The sequence below is a fragment of the Ranitomeya variabilis genome, chromosome 5 (assembly GCF_051348905.1).
Source record: "Ranitomeya variabilis isolate aRanVar5 chromosome 5, aRanVar5.hap1, whole genome shotgun sequence".
NCBI classification, from domain to species: domain Eukaryota; kingdom Metazoa; phylum Chordata; class Amphibia; order Anura; family Dendrobatidae; genus Ranitomeya; species Ranitomeya variabilis.
Genome location: NC_135236.1, coordinates 486249719 through 486267475, shown reverse-complemented (window position 1 = coordinate 486267475; position 17757 = coordinate 486249719). Strand labels below are relative to the sequence as shown.

At 44.8% G+C, this 17757-nt stretch overlaps 9 non-coding genes and 7 pseudogenes across 9 annotated transcripts; all 16 read left to right on the top strand.

The window, feature by feature from the left end:
* Nucleotides 1-563: 563 nt before the first annotated feature.
* Nucleotides 564-763, top strand: LOC143777378 (U2 spliceosomal RNA). Its single transcript, XR_013216127.1, has one exon. It is a non-coding gene; the product is annotated as a U2 spliceosomal RNA (small nuclear RNA).
* Nucleotides 764-1627: 864 nt separating this feature from the next.
* Nucleotides 1628-1827, top strand: LOC143777311 (U2 spliceosomal RNA). Its single transcript, XR_013216085.1, has one exon. It is a non-coding gene; the product is annotated as a U2 spliceosomal RNA (small nuclear RNA).
* A 1183-nt stretch (nt 1828-3010) lies between these two features.
* LOC143777389 (U2 spliceosomal RNA) lies at nt 3011-3192 on the top strand. Its single transcript, XR_013216136.1, has one exon. It is a non-coding gene; the product is annotated as a U2 spliceosomal RNA (small nuclear RNA).
* An 864-nt stretch (nt 3193-4056) lies between these two features.
* Nucleotides 4057-4256, top strand: LOC143777310 (U2 spliceosomal RNA). The gene has a single exon (XR_013216084.1). It is a non-coding gene; the product is annotated as a U2 spliceosomal RNA (small nuclear RNA).
* An 866-nt stretch (nt 4257-5122) lies between these two features.
* Nucleotides 5123-5322, top strand: LOC143777380 (U2 spliceosomal RNA). The gene has a single exon (XR_013216130.1). It is a non-coding gene; the product is annotated as a U2 spliceosomal RNA (small nuclear RNA).
* An 842-nt stretch (nt 5323-6164) lies between these two features.
* LOC143777379 (U2 spliceosomal RNA) lies at nt 6165-6364 on the top strand. The gene has a single exon (XR_013216129.1). It is a non-coding gene; the product is annotated as a U2 spliceosomal RNA (small nuclear RNA).
* An 865-nt stretch (nt 6365-7229) lies between these two features.
* On the top strand, nt 7230-7438 carry LOC143777354 (U2 spliceosomal RNA; annotated as a pseudogene).
* Nucleotides 7439-8303: 865 nt separating this feature from the next.
* LOC143777347 (U2 spliceosomal RNA) lies at nt 8304-8509 on the top strand (annotated as a pseudogene).
* Nucleotides 8510-9373: 864 nt separating this feature from the next.
* On the top strand, nt 9374-9576 carry LOC143777392 (U2 spliceosomal RNA; annotated as a pseudogene).
* An 865-nt stretch (nt 9577-10441) lies between these two features.
* On the top strand, nt 10442-10641 carry LOC143777353 (U2 spliceosomal RNA). Its single transcript, XR_013216114.1, has one exon. It is a non-coding gene; the product is annotated as a U2 spliceosomal RNA (small nuclear RNA).
* Nucleotides 10642-11497: 856 nt separating this feature from the next.
* Nucleotides 11498-11703, top strand: LOC143777350 (U2 spliceosomal RNA; annotated as a pseudogene).
* Nucleotides 11704-12567: 864 nt separating this feature from the next.
* On the top strand, nt 12568-12767 carry LOC143777336 (U2 spliceosomal RNA). The gene has a single exon (XR_013216110.1). It is a non-coding gene; the product is annotated as a U2 spliceosomal RNA (small nuclear RNA).
* An 864-nt stretch (nt 12768-13631) lies between these two features.
* LOC143777387 (U2 spliceosomal RNA) lies at nt 13632-13834 on the top strand (annotated as a pseudogene).
* An 842-nt stretch (nt 13835-14676) lies between these two features.
* On the top strand, nt 14677-14882 carry LOC143777349 (U2 spliceosomal RNA; annotated as a pseudogene).
* Nucleotides 14883-15746: 864 nt separating this feature from the next.
* LOC143777358 (U2 spliceosomal RNA) lies at nt 15747-15946 on the top strand. The gene has a single exon (XR_013216118.1). It is a non-coding gene; the product is annotated as a U2 spliceosomal RNA (small nuclear RNA).
* Nucleotides 15947-16792: 846 nt separating this feature from the next.
* On the top strand, nt 16793-16998 carry LOC143777356 (U2 spliceosomal RNA; annotated as a pseudogene).
* The last annotated feature ends 759 nt before the right edge of the window (nt 16999-17757 follow it).

The window sequence follows — 17757 nt, the reverse complement described above, 5'->3', positions numbered from 1 at the left end:
GTTGCAAATATACTGTGCCATCTACAAAATTAGGCCCTGCTGTCAGTACTTGGCGGCGTTTCAATTGAAGTATCCAATGAGTAGTTCTGCCATACATACCGCATTTGTGACCGCCGCATGAATTCTTTTGTAAACCATTGTCTCCCTCTTGTGGACCACCGACTTCCAAATGTGGTGTATTATATGTATTTGAAAAAAAAGGAAAACTGGTGTCTGTGCTGATCTTGAATCTGCTTGTCATCTCCATCTACACCTGTGTGAGTATTCCAATGCTTTTGACCAACCAGGTGCGCTGCCTGCAGTAGATAGAATCTTAGCACGGAACATTCATGTGCAGTCACAATGGGGATGGAGGGTGTGGTCAAAGTAGGCGGAGTTATGCAGATTCAAAACGCGTCGTGCACAGCTTGAACAGACGCACACACACACAGCAGAACTGTCATTGAGAATGCATCCCAGCGTTTCTGGAAATGTCTTCCCTGCGGCACTCTTTTTGCTCTGTCTCCACAATGGGTGTCAGTTTTAGGCCTAGGTGCGTCAGAAGTGGCAAACCATTTCTGGTTATCGTTTCTCGGCCTTATGCATCCGTCGTCGCCGCCGCTCAAGATGTAGTGTAGTATCTGTTCTTATCAGTTTAATATCTGATACGTCCCCTATCCATATTAAATGGATTTTTAGCCCAGGGAACTGGAAATGGAGCTTGCTCTGTCCACTCCACACATTGACTCGTTATTGCAGTATCTCCGGGAACACTGCGCTCCTTCTCTGATCCGGTTTCCAAAAACAGATTGCATTGAAATCAGCGCAAGTTGTCTTTTAACCCTTTATGTGAATACTTTTCAGTGTCAGCGAAGCACATTTCAGATGCCAAATGTAGCATTTTGCTTGATTTCACTTGACCATTTGCAACATTTTGTGTGCCTTGCCTGGCCTTGCTTTCACCTATGTATGTCAAGCATTGTATTGCATTCAATATGCAATCAGTCAGTCAATCAATTTGTCTTTACTGGTTGCTGCAACAGTTGTGTTGAGATGTAGGCCTGTATTAGGCCTTTCTTACAGTGTTGCAAATATACTGTGCCATCTACAAAATTAGGCCCTGCTGTCAGTACTTGGCGGCGTTTCAATTGAAGTATCCAATGAGTAGTTCTGCCATACATACCGCATTTGTGACCGCCGCATGAATTCTTTTGTAAACCATTGTCTCCCTCTTGTGGACCACCGACTTCCAAATGTGGTGTATTATATGTATTTGAAAAAAAAAGGAAAACTGGTGTCTGTGCTGATCTTGAATCTGCTTGTCATCTCCATCTACACCTGTGTGAGTATTCCAATGCTTTTGACCAACCAGGTGCGCTGCCTGCAGTAGATAGAATCTTAGCACGGAACATTCATGTGCAGTCACAATGGGGATGGAGGGTGTGGTCAAAGTAGGCGGAGTTATGCAGATTCAAAACGCGTCGTGCACAGCTTGAACAGACGCACACACACACAGCAGAACTGTCATTGAGAATGCATCCCAGCGTTTCTGGAAATGTCTTCCCTGCGGCACTCTTTTTGCTCTGTCTCCACAATGGGTGTCAGTTTTAGGCCTAGGTGCGTCAGAAGTGGCAAACCATTTCTGGTTATCGTTTCTCGGCCTTATGCATCCGTCGTCGCCGCCGCTCAAGATGTAGTGTAGTATCTGTTCTTATCAGTTTAATATCTGATACGTCCCCTATCCATATTAAATGGATTTTTAGCCCAGGGAGCTGGAAATGGAGCTTGCTCTGTCCACTCCACGCATTGACTCGTTATTGCAGTATCTCCGGGAACACTGCGCTCCTTCTCTGATCCGGTTTCCAAAAACAGATTGCATTGAAATCAGCGCAAGTTGTCTTTTAACCCTTTATGTGAATACTTTTCAGTGTCAGCGAAGCACATTTCAGATGCCAAATGTAGCATTTTGCTTGATTTCACTTGACCATTTGCAACATTTTGTGTGCCTTGCCTGGCCTTGCTTTCACCTATGTATGTCAAGCATTGTATTGCATTCAATATGCAATCAGTCAGTCAATCAATTTGTCTTTACTGGTTGCTGCAACAGGTGTGTTGAGATGTAGGCCTGTATTAGGCCTTTCTTACAGTGTTGCAAATATACTGTGTCATCTACAAAATTAGGCCCCTGCTGTCAGTACTTGGCGGCGTTTCAATTGAAGTATCCAATGAGTAGTTCTGCCATACATACCGCATTTGTGACCGCCGCATGAATTCTTTTGTAAACCATTGTCTCCCTCTTGTGGACCACCGACTTCCAAATGTGGTGTATTATATGTATTTGAAAAAAAAAGGAAAACTGGTGTCTGTGCTGATCTCGAATCTGCTTGTCTTCTCCATCTACACCTGTGTGAGTATGCCAATGCTTTTGACCAACCAGGTGCGCTGCCTGCAGTAGATAGAATCTTAGCACGGAACATTCATGTGCAGTCACAATGGGGATGGAGGGTGTGGTCAAAGTAGGCGGAGTTATGCAGATTCAAAACGCGTCGTGCACAGCTTGAACACACGCACACACACACAGCAGAACTGTCATTGAGAATGCATCCCAGCGTTTCTGGAAATGTCTTCCCTGCGGCACTCTTTTTGCTCTGTCTCCACAATGGGTGTCAGTTTTAGGCCTAGTTGCGTCAGAAGTGGCAAACCGTTTCTGGTTATCGTTTCTCGGCCTTAGGCTACGTTCACATTTGCGTTGTGCGCCGCAGCGCACAACGCAAACAAAAACGCAGCAAAACGCATGCACAACGCTGCGTTTTGCGCCGCATGCGTCGTTTTTTTCATTGAATTAGGACGCAGCAAAAATGCAACTTGCTGCGTCCTCTGCGCCTGGACGCGGGCGCCGCAGCGACGCATGCAGCGCAAAACGCAAGTGTGCCGCATGTCCATGCGCCCCCATGTTAAATATAGGGGCGCATGACGCATGCGGCGGCGCCCGACGCTGCGGCGCTGGCCGCAAATGTGAACGTAGCCTTATACATCCGTCGTCGTCGCCGCTCAAGATGTAGTGTAGTATCTGTTCTTATCAGTTTAATATCTGATACGTCCCCTATCCATATTAAATGGATTTTTAGCCCAGGGAGCTGGAAATGGAGCTTGCTCTGTCCACTCCACGCATTGACTCGTTATTGCAGTATCTCCGGGAACACTGCCCTCCTTCTCTGATCCGGTTTCCAAAAACAGATTGCACTGAAATCAGCGCAAGTTGTCTTTTAACCCTTTATGTGAATACTTTTCAGTGTCAGCGAAGCACATTTCAGATGCCAAATGTAGCATTTTGCTTGATTTCACTTGACCATTTGCAACATTTTGTGTGCCTTGCCTGGCCTTGCTTTCACCTATGTATGTCAAGCATTGTATTGCATTCAACATGCAATCAGTCAGTCAATAAATTTGTCTTTACCGGTTGCTGCAACAGGTGTGTTGAGATGTAGGCCTGTATTAGGCCTTTCTTACAGTGTTGCAAATATACTGTGCCATCTACAAAATTAGGCCCTGCTGTCAGTACTTGGCGGCGTTTCAATTGAAGTATCCAATGAGTAGTTCTGCCATACATACCGCATTTGTGACCGCCGCATGAATTCTTTTGTAAACCATTGTCTCCCTCTTGTGGACCACCGACTTCCAAATGTGGTGTATTATATGTATTTGAAAAAAAAAGGAAAACTGGTGTCTGTGCTGATCTCGAATCTGCTTGTCATCTCCATCTACACCTGTGTGAGTATTCCAATGCTTTTGACCAACCAGGTGCGCTGCCTGCAGTAGATAGAATCTTAGCATGGAACATTCATGTGCAGTCACAATGGGGATGGAGGGTGTGGTCAAAGTAGGCGGAGTTATGCAGATTCAAAACGCGTCGTGCACAGCTTGAACACACGCACACACACACAGCAGAACTGTCATTGAGAATGCATCCCAGCGTTTCTGGAAATGTCTTCCCTGCGGCACTCTTTTTGCTCTGTCGCCACAATGGGTGTCAGTTTTAGGCCTAGGTGCGTCAGAAGTGGCAAACCATTTCTGGTTATCGTTTCTCGGCCTTATGCATCCGTCGTCGCCGCCGCTCAAGATGTAGTGTAGTATCTGTTCTTATCAGTTTAATATCTGATACGTCCCCTATCCATATTAAATGGATTTTTAGCCCAGGGAGCTGGAAATGGAGCTTGCTCTGTCCACTCCACGCATTGACTCGTTATTGCAGTATCTCCGGGAACACTGCGCTCCTTCTCTGATCCGGTTTCCAAAAACAGATTGCATTGAAATCAGCGCAAGTTGTCTTTTAACCCTTTATGTGAATACTTTTCAGTGTCAGCGAAGCACATTTCAGATGCCAAATGTAGCATTTTGCTTGATTTCACTTGACCATTTGCAACATTTTGTGTGCCTTGCCTGGCCTTGCTTTCACCTATGTATGTCAAGCATTGTATTGCATTCAATATGCAATCAGTCAGTCAATCAATTTGTCTTTACTGGTTGCTGCAACAGGTGTGTTGAGATGTAGGCCTGTATTAGGCCTTTCTTACAGTGTTGCAAATATACTGTGCCATCTACAAAATTAGGCCCCTGCTGTCAGTACTTGGCGGCGTTTCAATTGAAGTATCCAATGAGTAGTTCTGCCATACATACCGCATTTGTGACCACCGCATGAATTCTTTTGTAAACCATTGTCTCCCTCTTGTGGACCACCGACTTCCAAATGTGGTGTATTATATGTATTTGAAAAAAAAAAGGAAAACTGGTGTCTGTGCTGATCTCGAATCTGCTTGTCTTCTCCATCTACACCTGTGTGAGTATTCCAATGCTTTTGACCAACCAGGTGCGCTGCCTGCAGTAGATAGAATCTTAGCACGGAACATTCATGTGCAGTCACAATGGGGATGGAGGGTGTGGTCAAAGTAGGCGGAGTTATGCAGATTCAAAACGCGTCGTGCACAGCTTGAACACACGCACACACACACAGCAGAACTGTCATTGAGAATGCATCCCAGCGTTTCTGGAAATGTCTTCCCTGCGGCACTCTTTTTGCTCTGTCTCCACAATGGGTGTCAGTTTTAGGCCTAGGTGCGTCAGAAGTGGCAAACCATTTCTGGTTATCGTTTCTCGGCCTTATGCATCCGTCGTCGCCGCCGCTCAAGATGTAGTGTAGTATCTGTTCTTATCAGTTTAATATCTGATACGTCCCCTATCCATAATAAATGGATTTTTAGCCCAGGAAGCTGGAAATGGAGCTTGCTCTGTCCACTCCACGCATTGACTCGTTATTGCAGTATCTCCGGGAACACTGCGCTCCTTCTCTGATCCGGTTTCCAAAAACAGATTGCATTGAAATCAGCGCAAGTTGTCCTATAACCCTTTATGTGAATACTTTTCAGTGTCAGCGAAGCACATTTCAGATGCCAAATGTAGCATTTTGCTTGATTTTACTTGACCATTTGCAACATTTTGTGTGCCTTGCCTGGCCTTGCTTTCACCTATGTATGTCAAGCATTGTATTGCATTCAATATGCAATCAGTCAGTCAATCAATTTGTCTTTACTGGTTGCTGCAACAGGTGTGTTGAGATGTAGGCCTGTACTAGGCCTTTCTTACAGTGTTGCAAATATACTGTGCCATCTACAAAATTAGGCCCCTGCTGTCAGTACTTGGCGGCGTTTCAATTGAAGTATCCAATGAGTAGTTCTGCCATACATACCGCATTTGTGACCGCCGCATGAATTCTTTTGTAAACCATTGTCTCCCTCTTGTGGACCACCGACTTCCAAATGTGGTGTATTATATGTATTTGAAAAAAAAAGGAAAACTGGTGTCTGTGCTGATCTTGAATCTGCTTGTCATCTCCATCTACACCTGTGTGAGTATTCCAATGCTTTTGACCAACCAGGTGCGCTGCCTGCAGTAGATAGAATCTTAGCACGGAACATTCATGTGCAGTCACAATGGGGATGGAGGGTGTGGTCAAAGTAGGCGGGGTGCACAGCTTGAACACACACACACACACACAGCAGAACTGTCATTGAGAATGCATCCCAGCGTTTCTGGAAATGTCTTCCCTGCGGCACTCTTTTTGCTCTGTCTCCACAATGGGTGTCAGTTTTAGGCCTAGGTGCGTCAGAAGTGGCAAACCATTTCTGGTTATCGTTTCTCGGCCTTATGCATCCGTCGTCGCCGCCGCTCAAGATGTAGTGTAGTATCTGTTCTTATCAGTTTAATATCTGATACGTCCCCTATCCATAATAAATGGATTTTTAGCCCAGGAAGCTGGAAATGGAGCTTGCTCTGTCCACTCCACGCATTGACTCGTTATTGCAGTATCTCCGGGAACACTGCGCTCCTTCTCTGATCCGGTTTCCAAAAACAGATTGCATTGAAATCAGCGCAAGTTGTCCTATAACCCTTTATGTGAATACTTTTCAGTGTCAGCGAAGCACATTTCAGATGCCAAATGTAGCATTTTGCTTGATTTTACTTGACCATTTGCAACATTTTGTGTGCCTTGCCTGGCCTTGCTTTCACCTATGTATGTCAAGCATTGTATTGCATTCAATATGCAATCAGTCAGTCAATCAATTTGTCTTTACTGGTTGCTGCAACAGGTGTGTTGAGATGTAGGCCTGTACTAGGCCTTTCTTACAGTGTTGCAAATATACTGTGCCATCTACAAAATTAGGCCCCTGCTGTCAGTACTTGGCGGCGTTTCAATTGAAGTATCCAATGAGTAGTTCTGCCATACATACCGCATTTGTGACCGCCGCATGAATTCTTTTGTAAACCATTGTCTCCCTCTTGTGGACCACCGACTTCCAAATGTGGTGTATTATATGTATTTGAAAAAAAAAGGAAAACTGGTGTCTGTGCTGATCTTGAATCTGCTTGTCATCTCCATCTACACCTGTGTGAGTTTTCCAATGCTTTTGACCAACCAGGTGCGCTGCCTGCAGTAGATAGAATCTTAGCACGGAACATTCATGTGCAGTCACAATGGGGATGGAGGGTGTGGTCAAAGTAGGCGGAGTTATGCAGATTCAAAACGCGTCGTGCACAGCTTGAACACACGCACACACACACAGCAGAACTGTCATTGAGAATGCATCCCAGCGTTTCTGGAAATGTCTTCCCTGCGGCACTCTTTTTGCTCTGTCTCCACAATGGGTGTCAGTTTTAGGCCTAGGTGCGTCAGAAGTGGCAAACCATTTCTGGTTATCGTTTCTCGGCCTTATGCATCCGTCGTCGTCGTCGTCGCCTCCGCTCAAGATGTAGTGTAGTATCTGTTCTTATCAGTTTAATATCTGATACGTCCCCTATCCATATTAAATGGATTTTTAGCCCAGGGAGCTGGAAATGGAGCTTGCTCTGTCCACTCCACGCATTGACTCGTTATTGCAGTATCTCCGGGAACACTGCGCTCCTTCTCTGATCCGGTTTCCAAAAACAGATTGCATTGAAATCAGCGCAAGTTGTCCTATAACCCTTTATGTGAATACTTTTCAGTGTCAGCGAAGCACATTTCAGATGCCAAATGTAGCATTTTGCTTGATTTTACTTGACCATTTGCAACATTTTGTGTGCCTTGCCTGGCCTTGCTTTCACCTATGTATGTCAAGCATTGTATTGCATTCAATATGCAATCAGTCAGTCAATCAATTTGTCTTTACTGGTTGCTGCAACAGGTGTGTTGAGATGTAGGCCTGTACTAGGCCTTTCTTACAGTGTTGCAAATATACTGTGCCATCTACAAAATTAGGCCCCTGCTGTCAGTACTTGGCGGCGTTTCAATTGAAGTATCCAATGAGTAGTTCTGCCATACATACCGCATTTGTGACCGCCGCATGAATTCTTTTGTAAACCATTGTCTCCCTCTTGTGGACCACCGACTTCCAAATGTGGTGTATTATATGTATTTGAAAAAAAAAGGAAAACTGGTGTCTGTGCTGATCTTGAATCTGCTTGTCATCTCCATCTACACCTGTGTGAGTTTTCCAATGCTTTTGACCAACCAGGTGCGCTGCCTGCAGTAGATAGAATCTTAGCACGGAACATTCATGTGCAGTCACAATGGGGATGGAGGGTGTGGTCAAAGTAGGCGGAGTTATGCAGATTCAAAACGCGTCGTGCACAGCTTGAACACACGCACACACACACAGCAGAACTGTCATTGAGAATGCATCCCAGCGTTTCTGGAAATGTCTTCCCTGCGGCACTCTTTTTGCTCTGTCTCCACAATGGGTGTCAGTTTTAGGCCTAGGTGCGTCAGAAGTGGCAAACCATTTCTGGTTATCGTTTCTCGGCCTTATGCATCCGTCGTCGTCGTCGCCTCCGCTCAAGATGTAGTGTAGTATCTGTTCTTATCAGTTTAATATCTGATACGTCCCCTATACATATTAAATGGATTTTTAGCCCAGGGAGCTGGAAATGGAGCTTGCTCTGTCCACTCCACGCATTGACTCGTTATTGCAGTATCTCCGGGAACACTGCGCTCCTTCTCTGATCCGGTTTCCAAAAACAGATTGCATTGAAATCAGCGCAAGTTGTCTTTTAACCCTTTATGTGAATACTTTTCAGTGTCAGCGAAGCACATTTCAGATGCCAAATGTAGCATTTTGCTTGATTTCACTTGACCATTTGCAACATTTTGTGTGCCTTGCCTGGCCTTGCTTTCACCTATGTATGTCAAGCATTGTATTGCATTCAATATGCAATCAGTCAGTCAATCAATTTGTCTTTACTGGTTGCTGCAACAGGTGTGTTGAGATGTAGGCCCGTATTAGGCCTTTCTTACAGTGTTGCAAATATACTGTGCCATCTACAAAATTAGGCCCTGCTGTCAGTACTTGGCGGCGTTTCAATTGAAGTATCCAATGAGTAGTTCTGCCATACATACCGCATTTGTGACCGCCGCATGAATTCTTTTGTAAACCATTGTCTCCCTCTTGTGGACCACCGACTTCCAAATGTGGTGTATTATATGTATTTGAAAAAAAAAGGAAAACTGGTGTCTGTGCTGATCTTGAATCTGCTTGTCATCTCCATCTACACCTGTGTGAGTATTCCAATGCTTTTGACCAACCAGATGCGCTGCCTGCAGTAGATAGAATCTTAGCACGGAACATTCATGTGCAGTCACAATGGGGATGGAGGGTGTGGTCAAAGTAGGCGGAGTTATGCAGATTCAAAACACGTCGTGCACAGCTTGAACACACGCACACACACACAGCAGAACTGTCATTGAGAATGCATCCCAGCGTTTCTGGAAATGTCTTCCCTGTGGCACTCTTTTTGCTTTGTCTCCACAATGGGTGTCAGTTTTAGGCCTAGTTGCGTCAGAAGTGGCAAACCATTTCTGGTTATCGTTGCTCGGCCTTATGCATCCGTCGTCGTCGTCGCCGCTCAAGATGTAGTGTAGTATCTGTTCTTATCAGTTTAATATCTGATACGTCCCCTATCCATATTAAATGGATTTTTAGCCCAGGGAGCTGGAAATGGAGTTTGCTATGTCCACTCCACGCATTGACTCGTTATTGCAGTATCTCCGGGAACACTGCGCTCCTTCTCTGATCCGGTTTCCAAAAACAGATTGCATTGAAATCAGCGCAAGTTGTCTTTTAACCCTTTATGTGAATACTTTTCAGTGTCAGCGAAGCACATTTCAGATGCCAAATGTAGCATTTTGCTTGATTTCACTTGACCATTTGCAACATTTTGTGTGCCTTGCCTGGCCTTGCTTTCACCTATGTATGTCAAGCATTGTATTGCATTCAATATGCAATCAGTCAGTCAATCAATTTGTCTTTACTGGTTGCTGCAACAGGTGTGTTGAGATGTAGGCCTGTATTAGGCCTTTCTTACAGTGTTGCAAATATACTGTGCCATCTACAAAATTAGGCCCCTGCTGTCAGTACTTGGCGGCGTTTCAATTGAAGTATCCAATGAGTAGTTCTGCCATACATACCGCATTTGTGACCGCCGCATGAATTCTTTTGTAAACCATTGTCTCCCTCTTGTGGACCACCGACTTCCAAATGTGGTGTATTATATGTATTTGAAAAAAAAAGGAAAACTGGTGTCTGTGCTGATCTTGAATCTGCTTGTCATCTCCATCTACACCTGTGTGAGTATTCCAATGCTTTTGACCAACCAGGTGCGCTGCCTGCAGTAGATAGAATCAAAGCACGGAACATTCATGTGCAGTCACAATGGGGATGGAGGGTGTGGTCAAAGTAGGCGGAGTTATGCAGATTCAAAACGCGTCGTGCACAGCTTGAACACACGCACACACACACAGCAGAACTGTCATTGAGAATGCATCCCAGCGTTTCTGGAAATGTCTTCCCTGTGGCACTCTTTTTGCTCTGTCTCCACAATGGGTGTCAGTTTTAGGCCTAGTTGCGTCAGAAGTGGCAAACAGTTTCTGGTTATCGTTTCTCGGCCGTATGCATCCGTCGTCGTCGCCGCTCAAGATGTAGTGTAGTATCTGTTCTTATCAGTTTAATATCTGATACGTCCCCTATCCATATTAAATGGATTTTTAGCCCAGGGAGCTGGAAATGGAGCTTGCTCTGTCCACTCCACGCATTGACTCGTTATTGCAGTATCTCCGGGAACACTGCGCTCCTTCTCTGAACCGGTTTCCAAAAACAGATTGCATTGAAATCAGCGCAAGTTGTCTTTTAACCCTTTATGTGAATACTTTTCAGTGTCAGCGAAGCACATTTCAGATGCCAAATGTAGCATTTTGCTTGATTTCACTTGACCATTTGCAACATTTTGTGTGCCTTGCCTGGCCTTGCTTTCACCTATGTATGTCAAGCATTGTATTGCATTCAATATGCAATCAGTCAGTCAATCAATTTGTCTTTACTGGTTGCTGCAACAGGTGTGTTGAGATGTAGGCCTGTATGAGGCCTTTCTTACAGTGTTGCAAATGTACTGTGCCATCTACAAAATTAGGCCCCTGCTGTCAGTACTTGGCGGCGTTTCAATTGAAGTATCCAATGAGTAGTTCTGCCATACATACCGCATTTGTGACCGCCGCATGAATTCTTTTGTAAACCATTGTCTCCCTCTTGTGGACCACCGACTTCCAAATGTGGTGTATTATATGTATTTGAAAAAAAAAGGAAAACTGGTGTCTGTGCTGATCTCGAATCTGCTTGTCTTCTCCATCTACACCTGTGTGAGTATTCCAATGCTTTTGACCAACCAGGTGCGCTGCCTGCAGTAGATAGAATCTTAGCACGGAACATTCATGTGCAGTCACAATGGGGATGGAGGGTGTGGTCAAAGTAGGCGGGGTGCACAGCTTGAACACACGCACACACACACACACACACACACACAGCACAACTGTCATTGAGAATGCATCCCAGCATTTCTGGAAATGTCTTCCCTGCGGCACTCTTTTTGCTCTGTCTCCACAATGGGTGTCAGTTTTAGGCCTAGGTGCGTCAGAAGTGGCAAACCATTTCTGGTTATCGTTTCTCGGCCTTATGCATCCGTCGTCGTCGTCGCCTCCGCTCAAGATGTAGTGTAGTATCTGTTCTTATCAGTTTAATATCTGATACGTCCCCTATCCATATTAAATGGATTTTTAGCCCAGGGAGCTGGAAATGGAGCTTGCTCTGTCCACTCCACGCATTGACTCGTTATTGCAGTATCTCCGGGAACACTGCGCTCCTTCTCTGATCCGGTTTCCAAAAACAGATTGCATTGAAATCAGCGCAAGTTGTCTTTTAACCCTTTATGTGAATACTTTTCAGTGTCAGCGAAGCACATTTCAGATGCCAAATGTAGCATTTTGCTTGATTTCACTTGACCATTTGCAACATTTTGTGTGCCTTGCCTGGCCTTGCTTTCACCTATGTATGTCAAGCATTGTATTGCATTCAATATGCAATCAGTCAGTCAATCAATTTGTCTTTACTGGTTGCTGCAACAGGTGTGTTGAGATGTAGGCCTGTATTAGGCCTTTCTTACAGTGTTGCAAATATACTGTGCCATCTACAAAATTAGGCCCTGCTGTCAGTACTTGGCGGCGTTTCAATTGAAGTATCCAATGAGTAGTTCTGCCATACATACCGCATTTGTGACCGCCGCATGAATTCTTTTGTAAACCATTGTCTCCCTCTTGTGGACCACCGACTTCCAAATGTGGTGTATTATATGTATTTGAAAAAAAAAGGAAAACTGGTGTCTGTGCTGATCTTGAATCTGCTTGTCATCTCCATCTACACCTGTGTGAGTATTCCAATGCTTTTGACCAACCAGGTGCGCTGCCTGCAGTAGATAGAATCTTAGCACGGAACATTCATGTGCAGTCACAATGGGGATGGAGGGTGTGGTCAAAGTAGGCGGAGTTATGCAGATTCAAAACGCGTCGTGCACAGCTTGAACACACGCACACACACACAGCAGAACTGTAATTGAGAATGCATCCCAGCGTTTCTGGAAATGTCTTCCCTGTGGCACTCTTTTTGCTCTGTCTCCACAATGGGTGTCAGTTTTAGGCCTAGTTGCGTCAGAAGTGGCAAACCGTTTCTGGTTATCGTTTCTCGGCCTTATGCATCCGTCGTCGTCGCCGCTCAAGATGTAGTGTAGTATCTGTTCTTATCAGTTTAATATCTGATACGTCCCCTATCCATATTAAATGGATTTTTAGCCCAGGGAGCTGGAAATGGAGCTTGCTCTGTCCACTCCACGCATTGACTCGTTATTGCAGTATCTCCGGGAACACTGCGCTCCTTCTCTGATCCGGTTTCCAAAAACAGATTGCATTGAAATCAGCGCAAGTTGTCTTTTAACCCTTTATGTGAATACTTTTCAGTGTCAGCGAAGCACATTTCAGATGCCAAATGTAGCATTTTGCTTGATTTCACTTGACCATTTGCAACATTTTGTGTGCCTTGCCTGGCCTTGCTTTCACCTATGTATGTCAAGCATTGTATTGCATTCAATATGCAATCAGTCAGTCAATCAATTTGTCTTTACTGGTTGCTGCAACAGGTGTGTTGAGATGTAGGCCCGTATTAGGCCTTTCTTACAGTGTTGCAAATATACTGTGCCATCTACAAAATTAGGCCCTGCTGTCAGTACTTGGCGGCGTTTCAATTGAAGTATCCAATGAGTAGTTCTGCCATACATACCGCATTTGTGACCGCCGCATGAATTCTTTTGTAAACCATTGTCTCCCTCTTGTGGACCACCGACTTCCAATTGTGGTGTATTATATGTATTTGAAAAAAAAAGGAAAACTGGTGTCTGTGCTGATCTTGAATCTGCTTGTCATCTCCATCTACACCTGTGTGAGTATTCCAATGCTTTTGACCAACCAGATGCGCTGCCTGCAGTAGATAGAATCTTAGCACGGAACATTCATGTGCAGTCACAATGGGGATGGAGGGTGTGGTCAAAGTAGGCGGAGTTATGCAGATTCAAAACGCGTCGTGCACAGCTTGAACACACGCACACACACACAGCAGAACTGTCATTGAGAATGCATCCCAGCGTTTCTGGAAATGTCTTCCCTGTGGCACTCTTTTTGCTTTGTCTCCACAATGGGTGTCAGTTTTAGGCCTAGTTGCGTCAGAAGTGGCAAACCATTTCTGGTTATCGTTTCTCGGCCTTATGCATCCGTCGTCGTCGTCGCCGCTCAAGATGTAGTGTAGTATCTGTTCTTATCAGTTTAATATCTGATACGTCCCCTATCCATATTAAATGGATTTTTAGCCCAGGGAGCTGGAAATGGAGTTTGCTATGTCCACTCCACGCATTGACTCGTTATTGCAGTATCTCCGGGAACACTGCGCTCCTTCTCTGATCCGGTTTCCAAAAACAGATTGCATTGAAATCAGCGCAAGTTGTCTTTTAACCCTTTATGTGAATACTTTTCAGTGTCAGCGAAGCACATTTCAGATGCCAAATGTAGCATTTTGCTTGATTTCACTTGACCATTTGCAACATTTTGTGTGCCTTGCCTGGCCTTGCTTTCACCTATGTATGTCAAGCATTGTATTGCATTCAATATGCAATCAGTCAGTCAATCAATTTGTCTTTACTGGTTGCTGCAACAGGTGTGTTGAGATGTAGGCCTGTATGAGGCCTTTCTTACAGTGTTGCAAATGTACTGTGCCATCTACAAAATTAGGCCCCTGCTGTCAGTACTTGGCGGCGTTTCAATTGAAGTATCCAATGAGTAGTTCTGCCATACATACCGCATTTGTGACCGCCGCATGAATTCTTTTGTAAACCATTGTCTCCCTCTTGTGGACCACCGACTTCCAAATGTGGTGTATTATATGTATTTGAAAAAAAAAGGAAAACTGGTGTCTGTGCTGATCTTGAATCTGCTTGTCATCTCCATCTACACCTGTGTGAGTATTCCAATGCTTTTGACCAACCAGGTGCGCTGCCTGCAGTAGATAGAATCAAAGCACGGAACATTCATGTGCAGTCACAATGGGGATGGAGGGTGTGGTCAAAGTAGGCGGGGTGCACAGCTTGAACACACGCACACACACACAGCAGAACTGTCATTGAGAATGCATCCCAGCGTTTCTGGAAATGTCTTCCCTGCGGCACTCTTTTTGCTCTGTCTCCACAATGGGTGTCAGTTTTAGGCCTAGGTGCGTCAGAAGTGGCAAACCATTTCTGGTTATCGTTTCTCGGCCTTATGCATCCGTCGTCGTCGTCGCCTCCGCTCAAGATGTAGTGTAGTATCTGTTCTTATCAGTTTAATATCTGATACGTCCCCTATCCATATTAAATGGATTTTTAGCCCAGGGAGCTGGAAATGGAGCTTGCTCTGTCCACTCCACGCATTGACTCGTTATTGCAGTATCTCCGGGAACACTGCGCTCCTTCTCTGATCCGGTTTCCAAAAACAGATTGCATTGAAATCAGCGCAAGTTGTCTTTTAACCCTTTATGTGAATACTTTTCAGTGTCAGCGAAGCACATTTCAGATGCCAAATGTAGCATTTTGCTTGATTTCACTTGACCATTTGCAACATTTTGTGTGCCTTGCCTGGCCTTGCTTTCACCTATGTATGTCAAGCATTGTATTGCATTCAATATGCAATCAGTCAGTCAATCAATTTGTCTTTACTGGTTGCTGCAACAGGTGTGTTGAGATGTAGGCCTGTATTAGGCCTTTCTTACAGTGTTGCAAATATACTGTGCCATCTACAAAATTAGGCCCTGCTGTCAGTACTTGGCGGCGTTTCAATTGAAGTATCCAATGAGTAGTTCTGCCATACATACCGCATTTGTGACCGCCGCATGAATTCTTTTGTAAACCATTGTCTCCCTCTTGTGGATCACCGACTTCCAAATGTGGTGTATTATATGTATTTGAAAAAAAAAGGAAAACTGGTGTCTGTGCTGATCTCGAATCTGCTTGTCTTCTCCATCTACACTTTTGTGAGTATTCCAATGCTTTTGACCAACCAGGTGCGCTGCCTGCAGTAGATAGAATCTTAGCACGGAACATTCATGTGCAGTCACAATGGGGATGGAGGGTGTGGTCAAAGTAGGCGGAGTTATGCAGATTCAAAACGCGTCGTGCACAGCTTGAACACACGCACACACACACAGCAGAACTGTCATTGAGAATGCATCCCAGCGTTTCTGGAAATGTCTTCCCTGCGGCACTCTTTTTGCTCTGTCTCCACAATGGGTGTCAGTTTTAGGCCTAGGTGCATCAGAAGTGGCAAACCATTTCTGGTTATCGTTTCTTGGCCTTATGCATCCGTCGTCGTCGCCGCTCAAGATGTAGTGTAGTATCTGTTCTTATCAGTTTAATATCTGATACGTCCCCTATCCATATTAAATGGATTTTTAGCCCAGGGAGCTGGAAATGGAGCTTGCTCTGTCCACTCCACGCATTGACTCGTTATTTCAGTATCTCCGGGAACACTGCGCTCCTTCTCTGATCCGGTTTCCAAAAACATATTGCATTGAAATCAGCGCAAGTTGTCTTTTAACCCTTTATGTGAATACTTTTCAGTGTCAGCGAAGCACATTTCAGATGCCAAATGTAGCATTTTGCTTGATTTTACTTGACCATTTGCAACATTTTGTGTGCCTTGCCTGGCCTTGCTTTCACCTATGTATGTCAAGCATTGTATTGCATTCAATATGCAATCAGTCAGTCAATCAATTTGTCTTTACTGGTTGCTGCAACAGGTGTGTTGAGATGTAGGCCTGTATTAGGCCTTTCTTACAGTGTTGCAAATATACTGTGCCATCTACAAAATTAGGCCCCTGCTGTCAGTACTTGGCGGCGTTTCAATTGAAGTATCCAATGAGTAGTTCTGCCATACATACCGCATTTGTGACCGCCGCATGAATTCTTTTGTAAACCATTGTCTCCCTCTTGTGGACCACCGTCTTCCAAATGTGGTGTATTATATGTATTTGAAAAAAAATGGAAAACTGGTGTCTGTGCTGATCTTGAATCTGCTTGTCATCTCCATCTACACCTGTGTGAGTATTCCAATGCTTTTGACCAACCAGGTGCGCTGCCTGCAGTAGATAGAATCTTAGCACGGAACATTCATGTGCAGTCACAATGGGGATGGAGGGTGTGGTCAAAGTAGGCGGGGTGCACAGCTTGAACACACGCACACACACACACACAGCAGAACTGTCATTGAGAATGCATCCCAGCGTTTCTGGAAATGTCTTCCCTGCGGCACTCTTTTTGCTCTGTCTCTACAATGGGTGTCAGTTTTAGGCCTAGGTGCGTCAGAAGTGGCAAACCATTTCTGGTTATCGTTTCTCGGCTTTATGCATCCGTCGTCGTCGTCGCCGCCGCTCAAGATGTAGTGTAGTATCTGTTCTTATCAGTTTAATATCTGATACGTCCCCTATCCATATTAAATGGATTTTTAGCCGAGGGAGCTGGAAATGGAGCTTGCTCTGTCCACTCCACGCATTGACTCGTTATTGCAGTATCTCCGGGAACACTGCGCTCCTTCTCTGATCTGGTTTCCAAAAACAGATTGCATTGAAATCAGCGCAAGTTGTCTTTTAACCCTTTATGTGAATACTTTTCAGTGTCAGCGAAGCACATTTCAGATGCCAAATGTAGCATTTTGCTTGATTTCACTTGACCATTTGCAACATTTTGTGTGCCTTGCCTGGCCTTGCTTTCACCTATGTATGTCAAGCATTGTATTGCATTCAATATGCAATCAGTCAGTCAATCAATTTGTCTTTACTGGTTGCTGCAACAGGTGTGTTGAGATGTAGGCCTGTATTAGGCCTTTCTTACAGTGTTGCAAATATACTGTGCCATCTACAAAATTAGGCCCCTGCTGTCAGTACTTGGCGGCGTTTCAATTGAAGTATCCAATGAGTAGTTCTGCCATACATACCGCATTTGTGACCGCCGCATGAATTCTTTTGTAAACCATTGTCTCCCTCTTGTGGACCACCGACTTCCAAATGTGGTGTATTATAAGTATTTGAAAAAAAAAGGAAAACTGGTGTCTGTGCTGATCTTGAATCTGCTTGTCATCTCCATCTACACCTGTGTGAGTATTCCAATGCTTTTGACCAACCAGGTGCGCTGCCTGCAGTAGATAGAATCTTAGCACGGAACATTCATGTGCAGTCACAATGGGGATGGAGGGTGTGGTCAAAGTAGGCGGGGTGCACAGCTTGAACACGCACACACACACACACAGCAGAACTGTCATTGAGAATGCATCCCAGCGTTTCTGGAAATGTCTTC